Genomic DNA, 21,864 nt, shown 5'->3' on the forward strand with positions numbered 1-21,864 from the left:
CACGCAGAGGCCCAGGTGTGCACCTGGAGCCCGAGGGGCCTTCAGAACTCTCCCTCTGACAAGGAGCCTGTGCTTTGACCTGCTTCTGGAAGCAGCACCTGGTTCCATAAAGGGTACCTGCCACCTTTATGAAGATACAAGGGCACCTACACCATCAAGGGAAGCATTTCCAACCACGGCCCCCTCTGGAACCAGGTGGAGCCTTGGGAGGCAAAGAAAATAAAACCTAAGGCTGGACCTAGAGACCGTCAGTGGGAAGCGCTGGAGTAGCAAACACCCAGGGAGCCCAGGTCTCCAGGCGGCGGGCTCCGAGGGGGCGCCCCTCTGTTCACTGCTTCTCCTCAGCCCCAGCAGGGAGCCCGAGGTTCAGCACGCATTCGCTCGACATCTGACAATGCCTGGAACTTACCTTTTCAGTCCAATGCTATTTTCTAAGTGCCTACAACGCTATGTGATAAATGCTATTGGGGACCCAAACAACACGGGAACCAGAGAGATAATTAGAATAGATAAGACCTCAGGCCACAAAATTTAGGTTCTATCTCCACCAATTAATGGCTCTGCAGCCACTCAGATAAAAAGGGTGGCCGTGATGGGTCCCACCCCTCTGCGTGGCTGTGAGCATCGTTGAGACCATCGATAGGCAGTCTGTCACCACGCTGCACAGAGTCCGTGTTCAATACACGCTGGCTCTTGATATTGTTTTTTTAATTGAGACATAAAATATATAAAATTTTATATAAAATAGAATACACAGATCTTAAGTGTTCCACTTGATGAGTTTTGGCAGCTATATATACCTGTGTAACCATCATCTGAGACGAGACATAGAGAAGCTATAAACATTTCCCATCACTGGGAAAGTTCCCTTCTACCCCTTTCCCATCAATCTCTGCCTCACTGCTCCCAGAGGCAACCATTGTCTGATTCCCATCACCATAGTTGAGCTTTGCCCATTTGAGAACTTAAAATAAATGGAATCATAAAGTATATTCCCTGGCCTCATTCTTCTATGTCTGGCTTTTTTTGCTCAGTGTAATGTTTTTGAGGCTCATCCATGTTGTTGCAGGTGTTAGTAGTTTGTTATTTTTCATTGGTACGTAGTATTCCACAGTATGACTATATCACCTTTTAAAACATCTATTCTGCTGTTGATGAATATTTGGTTTGTTTCCAGGTTGGGGCTCTTATTAAAAAGTCCCTTCTAAACATTCCTGTACAAATCTCTGTATGAACATATGTTTTCATTTCTCTTGGGTAAATAATTAAGAATAGAATCACTGGGTCATAGAATAGATACATGTTTATAAGAAACTGCTAAACCGTTTTCCAAAATGGTTGAACCATTTTACATTCTCAGCAGGAATGGGTGAGAGGCCCAGTTGCTCCATATCCTCACTAGCACTTTTTATTTTTTTATTTTAGCCATTCTATTGGGTGAGAAGTAATATCTCACTGTGGTTTTAATTTACATTTGCCTGATAACTAATGACGTTGAGCATTTTCTCATGTATTTATTGGCCAGTCATGTATGTTACTATGTAAGATCTCTGTTCTCATATTTTAAATTGGCTTGTCTTTTTGTTTTGTAGAATTTCCTTATATATTCTAAATATAATTCCTTTATCAGATATATGTATTTCACATCTTTTCCCTTCTATGGCTTATCCATTCATTTTCTTCATAGTGTCTTTTAATGAGGAAAAGCAGAAGTGTTTACTTTTGGCAAACAATTCATTATTCTCTTCTTTTATGGTTAGTGCTTTTTATATACTGTCTAAGAAATTTTTGCTTACCCCAAGGCTGTGAAGATATTCTTCTATGTTTTTTTCTAGAAGATTTTGATTTTAGATTTTACATTTAGGTTTTTGATCCATCTCGAATTATTATTTTTTTAAATTGCAGTAGTTGATTAGAGCCATAAACACGAAGGAAACACTCAGGTTCTTTAGAAGATCAGACTTTACTTAAGCCTCAGGCTGAAGAGATAACATCAGTTCTAAGAAAGGGCCTCTGTTGGAGTCATGGCTGACTGACACACAGAGTCACCACTGACTGACCACAGGCCACAAACAGCTGGCTTAAGAACCACCAGCCAGAGAAAAAGCTACTTTGACTCTCCCTTGTCTAGCCAGGGGGCACTGGGCTTCTGGTACTAACTCAGACAAGCACAGTAGGAGCTTACAGCAGCCCTGGGAGCCACAGCAGGTCCCAGCCCAGGGACTCAGGATGACTACCAGGAGACGGCACTAAGGAGGCCTGCCCCCTTTGAGGCCATTTGGTTCTCAGGGGCCTCCCTCCACTGACTCCTTGGAGGATGTCATGATTTAAGCAGCTCCTCGTGGCTGGATGCAGACCGTCTCAAAGGTTGCAAGGCCTGCTGGCAGCAGACGTCAGAGCCTTCCACATGGCCCAGTGACAGCCTGGACAGTTGGGGCGGCAGGTCCAGGGCATAGTGATATGGGAGCCTGGGTCAGAGGTAGTGGGAGGTCGTGAGGGGATGGGCTCCTCATGCAGCAGGGAGGAGAGGCCCTCCAAGGTTGTGACCTTAGGAGCAAATGCCTGTAGCCCAGCCTTTTGGAGCTGCCCCTGGAAGCTCCCCTGGCAGCTTGGGCTGTGAGGTGTGTTCTTATCGCTCTGGGGATACACCAGGAGTGGCCATCTCTGAGGCCCTAGGAGAAGGTTACTGAGGGGTTCTGTCTCTCCTGGAGACTCTTACCACAACCTCAGTGCCCTGCTGCCTCTGCTGACACACCCATCGTACATCTTGTCTACCCTCCTGTTATGTTGGACTGGCGCTCTTCTCACGGTGCTGGCACACAGGACGAGAATGTGCAGCCAGGACTCATGGAAGAGTAGGGTCCAGCCTCTGGCGAAGGGGGCTTTCCAGTTGCCCACACTCCACTGGTCCAACCTCTCCAGAGACAGGAAGAGATGTGCCAAGGTCGCACAGCTGGTGAGTGATGGCAAAGGGCTTTGAGTCTGCGCATTCTGACTCCCAGTCATGTCATATCCTGAGGAAACCAGCAGACCAGCAGTTTCTGATTGCTCCTTGGTCTCCTGAGTGGCCTGGGGCAGAGCAGCTGCCTCAGCAGAACATAGCCAGTAGGGCTCTTGTTGACCACTGTTTGTGGGGACCCCTACCCACCAAGCCTGGCAAGGCTGGCAAGCCTGGACCTTGGAGGTCAATCTGAGCCAGCACTGCTGAGAGGGCAGCCTCTGTGTCACCTCCTTGCTGAGGAAGGAAGCATTACCTGAGGTGACCTGTGACACTCTGGGTTAATCCAGAAGTTAGAGTTTTTAAAAAGCGAACTTCTTTTCCTCTGCATCTCTTAAAAGAGACTCATTCCAGCATCATTTCTAACTCAAATAATTTTGGATGCCAATTGTATGTCTTTAATGGGTCCAGAAATTTTCATAATTATCCTTTCTTTTTCCAAAGCCATAATTATAGGCTTGAGTATATGCTACAGACAAGAAATTTAAACAGCGCTTTTTACATGCTTAGGCATTCTGGTTCTTTCTCCTTTCAAAAAAAATTTAAAGGACGCTTCCAATTATCCTTCTGTTACCTTTCTCTTCTCATTGAGGTAAACACTAGGAGATGAGAATGTGTCCAGTGCCGTGTCCCCAGGTGGCACATCCCAGCCCCATCTCCCTGCTCCTCCAGGGCATCGTTGCTGCTCCCGCACTGGCTCAGAGGGCAGGTCGACTATGAACAGGGACCAGCTCCCCATCACTCAGCACAATGACTGGCAGGAGGCAGGAAGGGTTGGCTAGAGCTGCTGGCCAGTATGGAATGCCCAGGATAGCCCTGAGCAAACCTGGAGACCTCCTACAGGTGTGCGGGGAGCTGCAGCCCCAATAGGTATGGGGACAGTCTAGCAGAATTCCCCAGATCAGTCTCCTTCTGTGTAAAAACCGGCTCCCAGTGGTACTCCAGGGCCTGCCCTAGTTCCACGGCATGGGTTTGACCTTGCGTGAAAGTGGTGGGGTCCAGCGGTGATAGGAGAGGGAGCTGGAGAGACTATGATTCTCGGTTCAATCAATCATTCATTTATTCGTCATTCATTGAGTGCTCCTGTCCTCCTGGAATTCACTGCCAAGCACTTCTCTCTCTTCACTCACACCTACTATATGCCTGGCACAGAATTCGTGACAGGGGGATGCAGGAACAGTGAGACTCTGATCCTTCTCACTCAGAGCTCCTGTACTTGCTGTCAGCACCACCACGTCTGGCATCACTCATGGCCCCACCTTGTCCTTGGCTGGGAACAAGAAGAAGGCTCTGTTGCACCCCTCTTTGGCTCATCCCCTGTCAGCCAAGCCAATCTGGCTCCTACCTAGTGGCCTTTCTGCTCTACATTTCCCTACTCCTCCCGGGCCTTCCCAGGTTTTTCTGTGCTGAGTTCATGCCGGGCACTTCCCATGCATGTGTTACATTCTTCCCTCTTCAAAATGGCCCTGCATCGATGTTACTGTTACATCCATTTTCTAATGAAGAAACTGAGGCTCAGAGAGTTCCCCCTTGCAGCAGGCCTCAGGGCTCTCACCCACGCTTCTCTTCCCTGGATTTGCTTCATGTCATGGCAGGTCAGAGAGCAAAGACTTGTGTCCTCTTGGGTTAGGATAGGCTGCCTTGGCTGGGAACGGACAGAGATCCTGCTCCTGGTGAGACTTCAGCATTTTCTCTCTTTCCAAATGTCTAACGCCAGACATCCTTGCATCTCAGAGCTGCTCAGAATTTGTTTACTTCTGAACCCAAGAGTCTGTGTCCTGGGGAGAAGCTTGGGGCAGGAGCAAAAACATGTGGCCAGCATCAGAGGAGAGACTCCTGGGAGCGTCTGTCCTGCGGCTGGGGTCCAAGAGGAAACACAGCCGCCTCTAGCACAGGCGGTGGGAGGAAGGTGCCAGCACAGCTGCCCCGAGCTGGGAGGCCTGCCAGAGAGAGGCCCCTGTGGGTGGAAGGCAGCTCTTTGTCAGCATCCAGCAGAGGATGAAGGGAAAGAAGTCACCCAGGCACACTGGCTTCAGGAGAGTCAGGCTGCTTCCATTCCGGCTCACCATCCTGCAAAGCCAGCTGGGAAAATCCAGGACAAAAATGATCCTCTGGCCTTAGGAGACCATTCATTGTCAAATATTGATTGAGAACATGCTTGGTGCTGAGTGCCGGTCTTACTCTCATTGATCTTATATTTTCGTAGGGAGAAACTGATAAGAAGAAAGGAAAAAAGTAAATAAACATGATAATTTCAGAGAGTGATGAGAGCTGTGAAGAAGACAGAACAGGATGATGTGCTTGAGTGACTTTGTGGGAAGGGAATGGTGCTACTTTGGACTGCGTGATCAGGGAAATCCTTTCTGTGGAGGGGACAATTGATTTGCCCCATAAGTGACAAGAAGCGGCCGGCCTTAAAAGTGTGGGGGAAGAGAGGTCCAGGCAGAGGGACCAACTATTGTAAATGCCCTGAGGCCCAGACGGGCCTGGTGCTTTTGAGAAGCAGGAAGACGCAATGCAAAAGCTGCAAGGCTGAGAGGAGAGTGGGGGTCGGGGCGTGGTGGGGGACGGGGGAGGTGGCAAGGAGACATCGCCTTCCGGCTGCCAGGTGGATAATGTGTTTCTGGAGAGCAAAAGTCAAAGCAAGGAGATAGGAGCTGACACAGTTCTAATTTTATTATAACTTTTCAGCCATTTCCTGGAGCCATTTCACATTCCTGAATACCTAAGTAGTGTCCTCCTAATACGGGCACTGGTTTCATCTTCATATACCTCAAGGTGAAGGCTGTTCAGATTGTTTTACCCTCTGCAGCCCTCCCGCCGTGAGGCCGGCGCCCAGGACTGGGCCTCTGGAACCCTGTGTGGGCGGGACACATCTGTGTGGCTGGTGCTTCAATAGAGTGAATGGAGCACACCGGCCACCCGTGGGACCGGCGTGTTTCATCCAGGGGCCAAGAGTCTCCTTCAAAGTCTCTGCCTGCCTCCGAGCTGACCCGCCATGGTCCTGCCCACTGTTGTGGCTGCCTGGCTTCCTGTGGGATGCTCTGCCCAGGAACGGATACCCTGGTAGGGCTGCCAAGATGAGCGGGTGGCCTGGAGCTCGTCAGCCACACCCTCTTCATGGCTTTTCAAGTGTGTCTCCTAAAGCATTTGGTGAGGAGATGCTCTTCCTCCAGAATGTCCCATCCCACCAACCCCAGAAGCCTGCAGGACAAAAGGTCCAGGAGGCTTCTCTGGGAGTAAGGAGGCCTGTCTCCCCACATGCAGCCCACAGGCTGTCATTTGGAGCAAGGCACGGGGAGAGGGGGAGGGCATTGGCGGCTTCATTCGGGCTGTGGCTGGAGTTGCACGCTGACAGTCTTCCCTTTTTTCCTTTTCTCTCAGACGCTTACTGTCTCACACGGCAGGCTCTCAGGGAGGATGCCGCACAGCCGGCTTGGTGGCTATGTTTCACTGAGTCTCCACTCCAATCAACTGGCAGTGGCTGCTTTGAGAACAGGGCTTCAGATCATGTCGTAGTTTAAGAGGAAAGACTGAAGTGATAGATGAGTGATGTCTGCCGCCCAGCACAGGAGAAGATGGTGGAGGCATATGTGCCTTTCATTTGTCAACTCTATCACAGGCTGGCAAGTGTGGGAATATTGGAAAGAGACCTAGCATGCAACTACATCTCCCTCATTGTGGCTGAGTGCCTCACTCGGCAGAACCAGTCCCAAGATTCCAATCAGCTCACTCAGTGTGGGGCTCACAGGACAGTCCCCACCAAGGAAAGATGCCCAGCACTACTCAGGCCTGGGCCATTCCTTCCCTTTCCTTGATTCTAAATTCCCTAATTATATAGCAACTAAAACAGATTTCAAACCCAGAATCCTCATGGGCAGGCATTCTCCAGAGTAGACCATGCAGATGTCTGCTAATATACCAAGCTAAATGGTAGGAGTTTTATTTAAATATAAATGTAAAGAAAGTTTAATATTAAAAACAGCTACGAAAATTTCAAATTCTTAAAATTCTGTTCATAAGACAAACGATAAAAAGTATGTTGAATGAAGGAACCAAGGAAAAACACGTGCCAAAGACAAACACTTGAAATTTAAGATGCCTTATTCAGTTTGAGCTTTTAATTTGATCTTAGCTGGTATTAAGGTCCATTTTCAAGAGAAGAAAATTTACAGGTGTTTAGAGGCACTTTCCTCCTTGGGCCTTATGTTCTACTCCAAATCTTCTGTCTTTAACCCCTGCCGCAGGCAGCCTGGATCTAATCCAGCTCCATCTGAAAACAAATACGCATGTCTTAGTTCAGTGGCAGATTTAATTAGCAGTCACATTTCATTTTAATTGCTAGATTATTAGCAAGGACAGCATCTCTGGGGATGAGTGCATTGCATGTAAATTTGGACTGAGATACTCTGCTATGTAACTTTTCCCAAAGAAATTATACCATGTACACGGGACTGGCTCCTCTCAGCTCTCAGAGGTGGTGGTGGCGGTCACTCCTTCCCCATAGCTTCTCCTCTGGGGCACATTTTAATGGCAAATAACCATCTGAAAGGACAAAGCAGGATAGAATTCTCAAACACTAAAAAGCCTCCTTAACGAATCCATCCAAGATTGTCTATGTCTCCACCTACATGACACAGACTATTCACAGTAGGGTCAATCAGAAAACCATAAAACCATTCTCAGGGCAGCTCGTCTGACTCTCTGTGGAGCACCAGCCCTCTTTGCTGGCTGCTCTGAATTGGGGCTCACTTTCAGACAAAGAACTAATATAAGCTGCTGTCCACCTCTTTTCTGAAGATAAGGTAGGTTGAATAACAGGATTTGAATAGCTCTTGGATAGGACTCAGGATTTCTCTGAGCCCTCCAGGCTGCTACCAACTGAAATGGAAGAGCCCCCTGAAGCAGCCACAGTGAGCAAGGGGGCAGATGATAGGGGGGCACCACAGCCGGGAGGCAACCTTGTCCAGGCCCCTGAGCCCTGCTCGGCACTCACCTGCCTGCTCTCAGCCAATCCTCACACCATCCCAGGTGGTGGGAATAGAGTGATTCCCAGTATACAGCTCTGGAGGTGGAGGCATGAAGTCTATCTCCAACACCTTGGGTGTTATAATTTTGTAAAATGGTTGGGCAGGAAAGAAGGACTCTTGCAAAAAGATCAGGGTCATTTCTAGGGTGACCAATTTGGTTAGCAAGTTTACCTGGGGTTTTCTAGTTGTAGCGCTGACCAAAGTCCTGCATCCCAGGAGCGCCCCTCGGTCCTGGGCAAACCGGGACGGTTGGTGAGCATATTTCTAAAGGGCCAAGGAGCACACACAAGATGCCTTGAGCAGCGCCCTCCACCTCCAAGGAAGCAACTGGAACAACACCGAGCTTCCCTGGAGACCCCAACTGGCTCCCACCTGCCCCTGCTGCGGCAGCAGGACAGCGCACAGGAAGGCCTCCTGGCAGGCAGGCATCCACGCCCTTCATCGCCCCGCCCTGAGCGAGGAGCCCTCCTGCCCGCACTCTGCTCTGCTTGAGCCACGGCCTCTGAAGAACAGGAATATTTGTGAGTAAAATTTACAATTTGTGTTTCCACTGGAGTCAACCTTTTAACCCTGAGAGTGCTTAATTGCCTCTTCCAGGCTTTGCTTTCATAACCAGCTTGACTCTTGCCAATTTTGACTGAATTGAGAAACACTGAACGTGTGACTGGAAACGGAAAGCTCATTACTTCATACTTGACACAGCTTGTGCCAAATCCTTAACTCATGAAATTCACTCATTGTGGCATCTTTTCCTAAATGATAGTCAGAAATTTCCTTCATATGTAAAAATTTCCCAACTCAGTGGGTATCCTCAAAGCTGAATTTTTATAAAAATGCCTTCCCCGAAGACACACTTAAGGGAACTCCTGACCATAAATTACAGGATGGCTTTGGAATTCCTGGTCTCTTGGTCTCTCCCAGAGGACCTCAGTCTTTCTATTGGGGCCTCCCGGGCCCCTCACTCCACCTTCCAAAGTAAGCACGGAGTAAGGTGTGGACATCTGGTTCCTGTTTCTGGATTCAAAATTGATCTGCTGGGTGATTCTTGGCAAGTCACTTAACCTCTCTGAGCTTAAGTTTCCCTAATCCTGGCTCACCAGACACCTCTCATGGGGAGGGGCGGGTGGCCAGTTAATGAGCAGGTGTTTTAAGGAGGGGGGGACTCAGCCTATGGCACAGCAGAAGCAAATCCCAAGGAAAAGAGTGGACAGGTGGGGGGCAGGGGATCGAGGGGGTTGAGAATCATAGCAGAGCAGTAGCTAAGTCCTGCAGAACACAAATGGCCTGAAGCAAAGAAGAAGTTATGTCTAGAATCACTCATATTTTATTCCAAGACAATCAAATCTCCTTGCGCAATTTCAGACCAAGTCTCCCTGGTTCTCTAAGGTCCCTCTGGAGCACACTTGCCTCCATATAGTCTTCCCCAATTCACTTTGGCTCATGCTGGCTTTGTCCTTTTCTGAATGTTCCATAGCTCCATGTGATTCTTGTCCTTCCTTGATGTCTTAAAGTATTCACGTACTGATGCTCCCACGTGCCACATGCTTTACGAATCTTATCACATTCAGTTCTCTCTGGCTTCAACTTTGAGAGTTTGGTGTTGTCTCCATTTTACAGATGAGGAAACTAAGGCACAAGGAGGTTTCGCAGCTTTTAGGGTGACCAATTTGTCCTGGTTTGTCCAGGTCTTTCCTGGCTTTAGCACTGAATGTCCCTTGTCTTGAGAAACCCCTCGGTCCCAGGCAAACAGAGACAGCTTGTCACCGTCATTTGAATGTAAACGCCTGGCTGGCCCAAATGAGAGCTCTCTCCGCGGTGGTCCTTGCTCCTCTCCCTCCCCCACCCTCAGCCCCAAGTCCCCAGGCAGACAGAAACTCCCTAAGGACAGTGGCCAGGTCCTAGACCTTCGTAGTCTAAGAGAACCCAGAATACAGCGGGACTCAGTTAATATTTACCAGTTTGAGTGAAATCACGCCCTCGCGTCCGTGCAGGAAGCTCGGTTTCCCTTCACTGCCACAGCTGGACTGTGCTTACGGGCTCTTGAGGAAAAGGCCTGCGCTCTTCAGCACTACAGAGAGCAGGCCCTTTGGAGCACATCTCTCCTCTGTTCTACCTGCAGGGAGAAGAGTCAGCACGGTGGAGTCTTACTAAGAGCCACCTGCCCTCCTGGGTCTGTGTAGATCCAAACGTGCTAATGCACACAGTGATCTCTGAGAAGGCACCTCTGTTGCCATGGGACTCTGGGATATAGAGTGTAAGCTCACACACTGAGGTCTCAAGGCCCTTTCTTTTAGTTTAGACACTTGTTCAACAATGTCGGTACATTGTCACTAGGTGCTAGTACTGCCTCACTTGGGACAATCCATATGAGCACAAACCTTGGTTGAACATTTCTCGGATTCCCTCCCATAACCGTGAGCAGCAGAGGAGCGTCTATCATATGGGGAGACACATGGCTGCCCTAGGTCTCAGGGGTTACAGGTAAGAAGGTGCCTGTAGATTCTCTCCCGACACTTGAGTTGGGCAAGAGGGGGCTGATGACAGATCTAGCAGGCTCTGGAGTATCCAGCTTCTTGCTGCCAGAGGCCAAAGGACTACCACTTGGCTTATCCCATCAGCTTAATGCAGACCACTGATCAGAGCCAGCAAAGCCTGGTGGGTTAGGTGCACAGACTCTGAAGTTAGACAAAATTACTAGTGCGTGGCCTTGATCCCTCTGAGTCTGTTTCCTCATCTATAAGGTAGTAATAATAATAGACCTTAAAAGACTATTGTAAGGATGCATTGAGAAGCGTGTGCAAAGTATTGAAACATATTAAACATTCAAAAAGCGATAGCTATTGTTATTTCATCATATGAGTAGCCATGGTCCCTTTGGCTTCCATTGACATTGACCCCAATGAGGGCTCAGCCAGGCTCAGGTCGGGGTGGCTGGTGGTGAGAACATCCACCCACAGTCCCATCCACCACTCACCTCACTGCACCAGTGGCAGACTCCCATCCGCCCACAGGGAGAGCCTACTCTCCCAAAGAAGCCTGGGGCATGGGATGAGGGTTTGCTCTCCATGCAGAGAGCTAGCATTTCAGCTCTGTTTTCATTATGTTTACAATAAGCCTGAACGTTAGAATCAATATTCCTTGGATAACAATCTCCATGTTCCCTCATGGAATCAGTCCTTGAGCAATTTCTTTCCATTGCTTTTTTTTTTTTTTAAAGCTGCAACAGATTGTTCCATGACAGGCTTCTTTGGTGTTGCTCAGCCTCTTCACAGACATCCCCGCAGCCCTAAGTAAACACAAGAACACTTTGGTTCCCAGTCTCCTGTGAGAATGTCTGGACTACATGGAGACAAGACCCCAGGAAGGTCAACCTTTCCACTAGCTCCAGAAAGCTATGAAAAAGGCCTCAGAGAAGTAAGTGGGTATCAGGTGGCCCACGCACAACGTGAGACACACTCAGAACAAAGGGAGACACACAAATGGGTATGGAATAAAAAGGGAAAGGAGAAGAACTGCTAGTCAAAGCAGAACAGTTAGAGTAATGAAAACATCACTGAATCCAAGAACCCGGGAAAATGCTTATTTATAATGATAACCCTGAGTCTTCATGAAATCAGTAACTTGTGTCTAAGGTGCTCTGTTTACTAAGTAGGGAAGGGAATATATCTTCATAAAAACAGTGACATTAAAAAAAAATGACTTGTCCTAAATTGACTAGAAGGAAATTAGAAAAGAAAGATTTCAAAAATGCTTTGAAATAACAGTTGTGTTGGAAAAATAAAATGAGTATTTAAAGACCAAGCCTCGGTTATACATAAATCTCACTCACCTGGAGCACCGTGTTCCTCAAGTTGGCAGGAAATGAAGACTTTCCCTGTATAAGTACTATAGCTCTGAGTGCTACTGTAAAACCTTTGAGGATTAATCTTTTGGTAGGTAATGACTGGCTTTTATAGAAAAGCATACCTAATGATTTTCAAAATATGTAGGTAGTAAATTGCTCACCTTTTCACTCAATCTGTAAATAAGTTTTCAGAAGAGTAAATAAGATTCTTTAATGTCAGTCATCCTCCCTGGCTCCCTGAGGGCTCTCTACTGACAGAGCAAGGACACTGAGCCTCAAAATAGCACACAGCTTCACCCGCTTTGGGTATGGAGAGCCTGGGTAAGCCAAGCCAATCAGCCATGCTTTCTTAGTGGATTAAAAAAAGGTATCAAGGCCTGAGTTCTGCTGAAAAGAGGCTGTTCTTGTCAGGTTTCGACTGCTCTGTGGAAAATCCTTTCTCCTTCTTTGAAATTAGCAAGTTAGAGCCTTCAGAAATCAATGAAGCCCTTCCCAGAGCATCAGATGACACCCCAGGCAGCTCATCTATCCATTCACCTATCCATCCACCCATCCAGCTACCCATCATCCAGCCATCATCGATCATCCATCTATTCACCACCACCTACCCATCTACCCATGTACACACCCATCTACCCATCCCTCCACCCATCCACCCAACCATCCATCATCCATCCATCTACCCACCCACCCATCTACCCATCCATCCATCTATCCATCCTCCCATCCCTCCATTTTTCCATTCAACTGTCCATCTAACTGATCCAGCTGTCCTCCTGTAAACCTTTGCTGAGTGCCTGCTGGATATATATGGGCCCAGAAGTGAGATCCAGTGGCCCTGTCCTCATGGTGCTCTCAGTCTAATGAGGGAAGACAGGTGGACAGGAAATGAGAAGTATGAGAAGTGCTATAATCCAGCATGCCAGAGTTGAATATGGAAGGGGCAACTATATCGGGGAGCAGGGGAGCCAGAAAGGCTTCCCTAAAGAGGAGACTACTCTGAAACTTGCAGGATAAATTGGCATTAGCATGAGCCTGGCTATCCAGGAACTGAAAGACACTCAGTGTGACTGGAGTGCAAGCAGCAAGGAGAAACTGGGCAGAGGGGAGGCTGAAGGGGTAAAGAGAGGCAGCTTGTATGCCAAATCGAGTAGTTTAGACATTATCACATCTAATCCTCTCAGTGACCCATAGAGATACCTATTATTTTCTCTACTGTATAGGTGAGAAATTTTACCTTAAAGAAGCTAAATAGCAAGACGACGTGGTTAAGTGACAAAGGGAAGATTTGAACCCAGGTCTGTCCAACTCCAACGCCTATGAAAATAAATAGAGCACTCCATAAGAAGCTCCGCCCAAGTTCAACTCGCTCTGTCCTCATAGGGACCAAGTCACAGAACGTGTTACAGCTCCAGGGGCAGTCACCCAAGAGACAGAAAGATGTGAGACAGGTGGGACCACTATGCTGGGACTGAACAGGGACTGTGGAGGCCACAGAGAAGCTTAGGATCACAGTAAACCAAGCCCAGTTTGAAAATTCCCAGGGAAACTGCAGAACTTATTGTGTTGCCAAAGTAGGACACGCCCCGCTGAGGGCTGATGAGCTGGGACTGGCTTCATCCTCAGCATGAAGATTCAGTAGTGGATGGAAAAACATAGGTCATGCACAGGACCCAGAGATGCCACAGAACCTACTCCTTAAAAGGTCCCTAAATACAGAACAGTGTTTTGTGTCTGCCAAAGTTAGTTAAAGGGTGAATTTGTCTATTTACATTACAAAGGTCTAATTTTCATGGTATATAAAGAGTTTCTACAAATCAACAAGAAAATGGCCAACAACTAAAAATAAATCAAAGGCTATAATCAAAAAAGGATGCAAATTACTTTTAAACATGACAAAAAGATACTTAATCTCAGTCATAAAAATAGAAATGCAAACTGAAACTACCATGAGATACCATTTTTAATCTTTCCGATTAGGAAAAATAAAAAAGTGGAATAACATAGTGTTGGCAAGAGTCGGGGAAACAGACAAGCTCATACATTGTTGGTGGGAGTGTAAACACATGTAGCCTGACTGGATGGCACTAGATAGTATCGTCCAAAATTAAAAGTGCACATATTCTTGGACCCTGCAATTTGACTATAAGATATACTTGCAAGTGTGTGAAGAGACAAATCTACACTAAGGAATTGGATGTAATTGCAAAAGACTGCTAACAAACTAAATGTCCATCCAGAGGGAACCAAGTAACTTATGCTATCCTCACACAATGGAACGCTCTGCAGCCACTAAAAATTGAAGAAGGAAGTTATTCACGTACCGATGTGGAACAATCTTCAAGATCTACTGTAAAGTGAAAAAATGCATGTATAGAGCAATGTGCGTCATATGCTGCTGGAGTGGATGCTGTGCCAGCTCCATCCAGATCCCCTGGCTGCCGACAGTGTTGGAGTGTCCCCAAGTCCCTCTCCAGGGGCTGCCCAGGGCTGAAGAGAGCTGCCTCACCAAAGATTACGCCCACATACAATGATGGATCAGAGGCCTGCTCCCCTTAGCCCAAGTTGGGGCAACTCTGAAGGGCATCCCAGCTCCTGAGCTCCCCGTGGGGCTGGCTGAGGCCTCAGTTGTATTGCATCCCAGTTTAACTCCTCCCTCTGCGCAGTCCTGCTTCCCTCTCCCCCTCACAGATGTTGGCCCCAGCGCACTCCCCAGTTAACTTCCTGCCCTGAGATCTCCATCTCAGAGTCTGTTTCCGTAGAACCAGCCTGCTACCGCTACTGTTTTGGGCAGAGCAGGGAGGTAAACAAAAGGATTATCTATTTACATATTTGCTCAATTGTGCAAAAAACACCTCTAGAAGGACATGCAAGAATCTGAAATATCGGTTAACTCTGGGAAGGAGAACTGGGGGAGAGGGGGTCAGGAGAAGAAGGAAGAATTCCCGTGGTTTTCCCTTTCGGTGTTTTTGAAATTTGTATCATGAGCATATGTTACCTATTGGCAAAATAAATAAAGTAACAATGCCCTTAAAAAGTGAAAGCAGAGGATGTTTAATAAAACCTAACCGGTCTCTTCCAGCCATTAGAGAATCACCAGCATTCAGCACGAAGCCTCTGCCAGGCTGACGTCCTAGGTCACAGCACTAAAACTGGAGCATTCAAGGTCACCCTCTGGCTTGTTGACATTGCAGGAAGGGTGTTACTTCTTGTTCGTTTCAAACCCACTGAGACATCCTGGACCCAAGCCGGGCCGTGAAAGAGAAGTGATTCTTGCAGGGCACCCCTACTTGTGCACTCCACTTTGTTCCAAAGTGCAGAAGTCACTGCAGAACCTCGGGCCTCCGTGCTCACCCCATTCAGTGTGGAGGACCGCAAAGTGCAGGGTGGTATCTGCCCTCTGGTCAGGAGGAGTTTGATGAGGACGGAGCTGACCTTCCCGCCAGGCCGTTTCTGGGAAGACATCGGAAAGCCTGGCCTCGCCCTGCCTTGGCGCTGCCGACCACCCAGCGATTCAACACATACTTGAGGGGGTGCTTTTCCAGATGCTCCCTCCAAACAGAACTTCTGCCTCCACAACGAGCCAAGCCCTTGCTTTTAGAAGTTTCTTCCTCATCCCGTTTATGAATATCGAACTTAAACATTCCAAGTGAGAGCAGAGGTGACTTTCTGAAGAACTGCTAAGTCAGCAAGAATGCAGTTGGCAAAAGGGGAGATTGGGAGTGGAGGCACTTCCCAGTTCTTGCAGATCCTGGGGGACCAGTAAACACGTGATGCCAACGATTCTGGTCCTAGCCACACCATAAAATGCCTTTATGAGGCTTGACTCTTCTCCATCTACTAGATCTCTCCCCATTCCCAGACCTTTCTGCACCCCTGCCCTCCTCCCACCCCATTCCTTGGATGATACTGATTAAACACACAGTATTTTCTCCATTATCATTCTGCTGGCAGCCATGTGCGTTATCTGGAGGCGCAGTCTGGGCAGCGGAGGGTTGAGGTGGATGCTGTGAGTGGAAGTAGTGTTAACAGTGAAAAGTCATCTGGTCAACACTTCAGAGGCTTCCTCAGTGGGACTTCCAGTCTTAGAAACAGCCACAGCCCTCCAGTGACATGAATCCCTTCTACCCTCTCCCATTTAGCCATAGAATGACGTCCAAGAAGCAGAACTGGTAAATGATGACTAGTAATAATCATAACAACAACCCAGATATATTGTACCTCCACAGTGAAATCCTGGTAGTGTAACATTTTTTAAACTATAAAAAAACTGCACGAGTGCAAGGTATTGTTTTGACTTCCTAGACTGGATTATTACCTGCTACTCATTTTTAGGAAGAGACATTTTCCCGGCCATTTGGGGAATTTGGGTCTATTTGCAATTGGTCCCACCTCTTGTCTCTCAAGGATTGATAGCTGGAAGCCCATCTCAGCAGACTTTCCTCCTCTTGTTTTTGTTACTCCCAAGAAATGTGATTGGTGGACATCCCACAGGAATGCCCTGCACACAGCCAAAACATTGTATGGATTATCTGATTCTCTAGTCCTTCAAGTAAAGACGCATATCTATATGCACATGTCTGTAGACATACACATGTATAAAGTGTGCAAGCTGCACACTTTAAATATATGTAATTTATTGTATATCAATTCTACCTCAATAAAGATATAAATAATAATAAATAACTTTCACACGAACTATGAAAACCAAGGCGAGGTTAGGTGTCCAATCCCCGAACACCTGGCCGGGCTCTGGGGGCCCGACCTCGCTGTCCTGTGCACCGCCACTGCACCTTGGCCATGGCTGGTCTTACGGGTTAGCAGCTGGAGCCACAGCCTTGACACCCGAGAACGTGACACCCGAGACAGACCACAGGTTTAGGCAGCAGCAGTCACAGTCCCACACTCTGATGGGGAGACTCTTCCTGCCATTTAACCTGCTCGGTGATGAACTAATAGTAAGAAATAAATACAAGGAAAGGCTGGTGGGGTGTCTCAGGTGCCGATGACAGCTGCACAGAAACCTGCTGTGGTTATGAGAAGTTCAACATGGTCAGCTCCTCGCTCGCTCATTTCAGGCCCAAAGCCCACACTACCTCCTTTTATAAGCTTTAATATCCCTCGGAAATGCTCTCCCTTTACATTCTCCATCTCTTCCCTGGAACCTCTCCAGAGGGGTCTGTGATTGGGTTGCATACAAGTTTCCGAGCTTGCAACTTCCTCTGGGTCATAAATCACCTCTTACACACTCACTTTTTCCTTCTTATTGTTCTTCGGTATTAATAGTCCCAAATCCCAGGAGCATTTGAGAACTGTTCCAATTTTGGTTTGAAAATCAATTTGGAAGCTAGTGGTTGGCTTTGCTCAGACTTCCAATCCTTCTGAGAAGGTCACTTCCTACAAATTGGCCAAACCAGGGATGGGGGGGCTGGCCTGGTGAACTTCCCCATTTTAAAGTTTCACTGTTTCATCTCGAAATGCTAGATACCTTAGTCTCAGTGATTTTCTTTTAACTGTGTCTCTAAAATTAAAATGTTAATTTGAGGGAGAAAAAAACCTAATGCCTTCTGTTGTGAGATCTGGCGGATAATTTTAAAAAATAGTTCATTTCAGAATAGGTCAAATCCTATTATGAAAGCAGAATCAATATGAAATCCAGTTGTGTTTGTTAAAAGCCTCTGATACTGTTCTCGATTTTTTGGAAACTTCTTTCTTCTAAATAAGTTCTGCTTCCTCCATAGGCTGCTGCCCTCCTGCAGGGAAAGTGAGAAAGCGTCAGATCTCATCAAATGCTGACGGGGCAGGGCTCCCCTTGACCTCCCGAGATGGGAGCAGGGGTCCTCTGTCACCTAACGGGTCTGCCCCCAACATCAGACAGCTGGAATATGCATTCAGGGATAAAAGAAAGAGAGTGTTGGTTGGATTTCCTTGGAAAAACAAAAGAGGAGCCACTCACACATAAAACACTGACTTAAGTGGTCTGCATCCCAAACCAGACAGGGAAATGGGACTCGATGCTGCTCAAGCCCAGAGGCTGACACCAAGCCAGGAGGGACTCAGCCAAGGTCACCAAGTTTGGCAAGCAGGACTTCTAGAGAGGGAAGGCGAGGGCGCAGTATCCACCAATTCCTCGGTGACCACCAGCCTCCCAACTCCAGAGCTGGCCTGCCTGGCATCCTCTGGCCTGACCCAAGGCCTGTCTGAACACACCTTTGAGTTGCAAGCTTGAGCCCCAGTTTGAAAGGCATGACTTTTCCTTTCTCTAGCTCCTTAAGCCCTATTCTACCCTCTGATATTCGAGTCAGGTTTTTCATCTCTCCTGGCACAGCTGGTTAGGGGCCAGCCCATGGGCACCCACAGCATGTGCCCCCTGACTGACCCCCAAGCCAGTCCACTGTGTCGTGGCCACAGGCTCCCACCTCCCAGCCTAGGGTGGGGCTCAGGTACGGCAGGATGAATGATTTATTTAGGAGTGGCTCCCTAACACTCTCTCTCTGAGACGTCACCAACATTTTAAGAAGCTGATAAAGTCTCCCGCATCTTTGGAGGAAGGCTATTAAACTATTCACTAGTGTGAGACAATGTCTCTTTTGAACCTGATATGTCTGATCGTGGAAGAGAACAAAGCCTGACAAACACAGAGACAAGCAAAGAGCATTTGCTGCCATGACGTCAGGACTTCTTCCAGGTGGCTCACAGAGCACCTGAGCGCTCCCTCCTGCCTCCAGCGAGTGGGATCCCTGTCAGGACAAAGTGTTATTAAGAAATAACATTTACCAAGTCCTTGCTTTTTACTGCACACCGTTCAAAGCATTGTGCGCGCACTATCTGACTTACTTCTCAAGAGACTCCGAAGAATTGAGTATTTTTATCCCCACCCTATGAATGGGGGAACTGAGGGTCAGAATGACTAAGTGATCTGCCTAGAGCAATACAGCCAGTAAACAGCAGAGCAGGACTCCATCCGGGCCCCTGGCTGCCAAGCCCAAGCTCCTTTCCACCACTCTGCATCCATCCCTGGAAAGGACTGCAATGCGGCGTCTGGGACCCAGCTCGGGAGGCCTCCTGGCAGCAGCTCTATTCACGAACTTTGGAAGAGCTCAAACAATGGGTCATTTGACCCATGTTCCCCAGAGAGTACGCTGGATGAGATGGGATACTGCAGGTTAGCCAGTCAATAAGAACCCAGAAAGACTGGCCTGGTTGACATTACCAAAGCTGATACTCAAATCCAGGTCCACTACCCTGAAATCCAGCACGGCCTGTAAAGCTCGTCTACAAAGGCTTCTACACTGGCTTACTAACAAACTCCCAGATCACTGATCTCCAAATTGCTGGAACATCATTCTGGTTATCAAAGGAAGGCTTGCAAAGTACCGATGCCCATTTACGGGTTGGAAGTTCCTCTCTGGCGCACTTGAACTCAGCCCAGTGGAGCCCAGAGACCTCTAATTCAGAAGAGGAGTTAGTGGTGTGGGTCTCCAGGCTCAAGCACAACACGCTGCCTCCCCAGTGTAGGTGAGGGCAGGACTTGCATTGCATCCTTCATCCCTGGGCCTCCAGGGGCCACAGCCAGAGACAGGCCCAGAGCTGTGCATGCACCTCCATGCATGAGGCTGTTCACTGAGAACACTGATGCTCCCTGCTGGGGCCCTTTTCTGCTGGGAGCCAGAGTACCTGAGAGTTCATGCCCCTAGAAGCTGCCCTCAATGAATGACAGGTGGTGGCATGGGGATAAATATCCCCACTTCTTCACCGCTCAGGGAAGAGAACTCTGAGGCATGGTCTGCATCATCTGAGTGCACCAGTAGGACTGACATCCAGTTGCCGACAGGATGAACTTCTCAATTATGTACCCTGACTGGTGTTCTTCCCTTCCCTTCTGTCTCACGTCCCTACTCCCTACCAGTGTTCCTAGGATCACCTCCCAACAAGCCACTTGTCCTCAAGTCCCCATCTCAGGGGCTGCTCCTGGGAGAACCCAATCCAGCCCCTATCCAGAGGTGTCCTCTGCCCCCTCCATCCCCAGAGGGTCTGCTCTATGCTCTCTCTTAGGATGCGTGACGGAGGTTGAGAGCCCAGGCTGTGGAGAAAGCAGACCTGGGTTTGGATCTCAGGAAGGTTCCATATAGGTTGTGAGATCCTGTCACAGCCTCAGCTTTCTCAAAGGTAAATTGACAATGACAAGTGCAAGGACATCAGAGAATGGGTGTGATATATGTGTATGATAAGAATTTACCACTGTGCCTGGCCCACAGCAAGTGGTCACCAAAGGGTAGCTGCCATTATTATTATTACTACTATATTGAATTGGAATTGAATTATTATTGAATTATATATATTTAATTATTATTATTGTATTAGACTAACCCAAGCACTTGCCGTCCCTCCATCCCCAAGCCGTGACTTCCTTGAGGTCACAGACCATGAGTATTTCACCTCCGCCTCCCCTCTCACAGAGCTGATGCTTGTTACCTACCTGTTGGATTAAATCGCTCTGTTTAATCTTCACATTACCTATTCCTGGGTGAAAGCAAGAGAGGCATGCCAATTGCCCTGTGTGTCAGGCTCAGGGAACAGAGCCCTGAAGCACTTCCTGCCTTGTTGACTTCTTCAGCCCTTGTTGCTGCTCTGTGAGCCTGTGCGGTGGACGCGGCAGCTGTTAGTGATCTCCTGGGTCGTGATTTCACTCTTTATACACGAGAAAATGTACTTGTACAGCAAGTGCCTCCAGGATGACATGTGTGTTTATCCATGTCCGCGTTCCTCTCTGCCAGGCCCATAGTAGGTGCTCAATAAATGATTGCCAAGTGACTGAAATAATCTTATACCAGGATGCCAAATAGCACCAGATGGCTGCTTAGGGACTCCCATCACTGACAGCTGCATATAGCCAGAGGCTAACTAGGCTGATTTTGGGGAGAAGATATTTCAGAAATTAGAAGGTGGCAGATTGTCACTACCTCGGTAACTTTGCCCTCTTAGAAATATTTCACAGATGTCAGGTTACATTGAACTTTTCTGGCTGTATAAATAGCTCATATTCAGTTTCCAAACCATAAGTCTTGAAGCTTCCCAGTTTATAGACTCCTGAGTTTGGATGATTTGGCCATTATGATAAAATCTCTGGCCCCTTGTTAACACCAACACTGATTAGCTGAGATTTTAAACACCTGATTAGGAATTACCCCCACCACCATCAGGACTGCTTGTGAGGTGTTAAGACATCTCGGAGTGTGGACGGGGCCATTTCTTGGCCCTGGGCCGCTCTACTGTTTGACTCTTCCACTGGCTGCTACAACCTGCAGAGAGGCCAGGACTGTGTCTTCACACCCCAGAGATTTAAAAATAGATTCTGTGCTTAGGAAAGAGTAGTCATAAAGCCCATGCACTTAATTCCACAGGTGAGACTAGGGCCATCCCCAAGGCTTGTCTGAATCTATGGATTTAGAATTGCCCATAAAACAGTTCTAAACTCTGGCTGCATGTCAGCATCAGCTAGGAGACTGGGACCGAGTCGGACTAATTAGTTCAGAATCTCTGAGCTTGGGAGGCAGGATGGGGATTAAATGGATTCCCGGGTGCCTATAATGTGCAGCCAGGCAGAGCTGAAACCCACTGCTATAAAGAAAGGATACAAGTTCAACCAATTTCCTAGAAATGAGTCGATTAGAAACAGCAGATTAGAAGAGGGGAGGAGAAATGGTAAGAAGTAGGTGGACCAGGTATATCAAGAAGTGACAGAAAAGACAGGATGATGGAAATCAGAGAGAATTTTAAAAATACCTTTGTCTTAGGTTATGAAGTGTAGGGGAGCCATGCTCTTCTCTAGTCTCCTTGGCATGGGGGACAGGCCTCAGCAGGGCACTTGCCACATTGAATTGTGTCCACTTTCTTTATCTTAATTTTAGATCGTGAGCTCCTGGAGGGGAGGGACCAGGTTTGACTTGTCTCTCTGCCTCTGGTGCCTGGCATCATGTTAGGACAAAGGA

At 47.8% G+C, this 21,864-nt stretch overlaps 1 long non-coding RNA gene across 1 annotated transcript; it reads right to left on the reverse strand.

The window, feature by feature from the left end:
- Positions 1 to 7,154: 7,154 nt before the first annotated feature.
- Positions 7,155 to 8,418, reverse strand: LOC124242796 (uncharacterized). The gene is made up of 3 exons (XR_006889504.1): positions 8,200 to 8,418; positions 7,440 to 7,543; positions 7,155 to 7,271 (listed from the first exon to the last, which is right to left on the reverse strand). It is a non-coding gene; the product is annotated as an uncharacterized LOC124242796 (long non-coding RNA).
- Positions 8,419 to 21,864: the final 13,446 nt, after the last annotated feature.

The sequence above is a fragment of the Equus quagga genome, chromosome 7 (genome assembly GCF_021613505.1).
Source record: "Equus quagga isolate Etosha38 chromosome 7, UCLA_HA_Equagga_1.0, whole genome shotgun sequence".
Taxonomy (NCBI): domain Eukaryota; kingdom Metazoa; phylum Chordata; class Mammalia; order Perissodactyla; family Equidae; genus Equus; species Equus quagga.